The sequence below is a fragment of the Astatotilapia calliptera genome, chromosome 16 (genome assembly GCF_964374335.1).
Source record: "Astatotilapia calliptera chromosome 16, fAstCal68.1, whole genome shotgun sequence".
Lineage (NCBI taxonomy): Eukaryota > Metazoa > Chordata > Actinopteri > Cichliformes > Cichlidae > Astatotilapia > Astatotilapia calliptera.
In genome coordinates, this window is record NC_137437.1 from 28580499 (window position 1) to 28581966 (window position 1468).

General features: G+C 40.9%; 1 long non-coding RNA gene across 1 annotated transcript; it reads left to right on the forward strand.

The window, feature by feature from the left end:
* The first annotated feature begins 267 nt into the window (after positions 1 to 267).
* On the forward strand, positions 268 to 1183 carry LOC113007979 (uncharacterized). Its single transcript, XR_003269970.2, has 2 exons — positions 268 to 397; positions 642 to 1183. It is a non-coding gene; the product is annotated as an uncharacterized LOC113007979 (long non-coding RNA).
* Positions 1184 to 1468: the final 285 nt, after the last annotated feature.

Sequence of the window (1468 nt, forward strand, 5' to 3'; positions counted from 1 at the left end):
TTGCCTGGTCTGGTTACACATGAAGTCTATCCACTGAGGTCAACCCATGCAGCTAGACATGAGCCAGTGCTTTCACAAATTAAAATATTCACTCCCACGAAAACCAGTGAGCTGGAATTCTCCCAGCATCACTGAGTATCAGAAATGGAGACTTAGAAATGCCATTAGACGGCAGCTGGAGCTAAATTGTTCAACTTAACTTTTAACAACAGTGAAAAAGGATAAGGTATTTGTGCCGATAGTGTTAGGGCAGCTGTCCCTTTAAGAGTTCTGATACCTGGTGACATCACAGGAAGCAGGAAGTAGTAAGGTTTAGTGAAGTTTGCACATGGCCAAGGAGACTGCCATGAATCCACATGCATCTGCCTTCAATCCTTCGTCTTTTGGAGCATCGTCTGTATGTATATTGTTTATTTGATGCTTATCTGTAGTTCTGTGGTTGTATTTTGTGACATGAGGGAAGTTTAATGTGTAACTTTGATACATTGTTGAAACCACATGTTTAGAGCACGGCTAATGCTTATTCTTGAAGCTAAAGTGCTACGCTATGTTGATTTAGATTATTGTAGACTTGTAGGTACAGTGTATATGTACGATTTAAAGAATATACTGTAATTATAATTGTGTTATGTTTGTTTCAGTTTCACACTTTCTACATCATTAAACCTGTGGACAAAGAGTAATGGTCTTCAGAGTCTTGATGGAAGAAAAGTGTTGAACCTTGCTGCCGGTTCCTCTTCTGTGCAGTGTGAAGAGGGAAAGACAGTACAGTATTATTATGCTACAGTAATTGTGTCCAACAATCGGTTGTGCGCCTCCTTGCCCTGTTTGGCTTTCGGGGCAAATATTTGTGTGCGTCACATAAGTAACATGAGGTAAAGCTTTGCATTGTGTTTGGTGTGACTGCACCCTTAGAATTTAGGAGGTTGGCCACTCAGGTGGAGCTCAGACTCACTGCATAAGCACCGCACAAGGAGCCAGCTCAAGCTGTTCAGGTGGAGCAGGGTGTGTAGACCCAGGAAACTCTATGGAGGAAGTTATTGAGAGGCATGTGACCAGCAGTATTAAAAAGGTCTTAAATGTATAGTTTCTTAAGAGAAAAAGGTGATTACATATCATGTCATTAAGTTATGTTACATTTTAATGTTGACCAAATGAAAATAAACAGTCAGACAGCAGTGTACTTAGTAAACTGCACTGTGTATTGTTGGTTTTAGCACCCATCACTTCTAGCATTCATGATGGATTACAACCTCACGTACAGCCTGACCCCATCAGCACACACATGCGTATGCCATTTCCCTAATCCAACTTATATCAAAAGACACAATTTATTATCCTTTCTCTTCTTGCATTCCCCTCTGTTCGCTCTTTCTCCCGGGCTATGATGAGGTATTGAGAAAAAGAGAGGATTAAGTTACCAGGAAATTGAAAAGGTGCAAGAGCAGCCAGAGATGTGAGATTACTC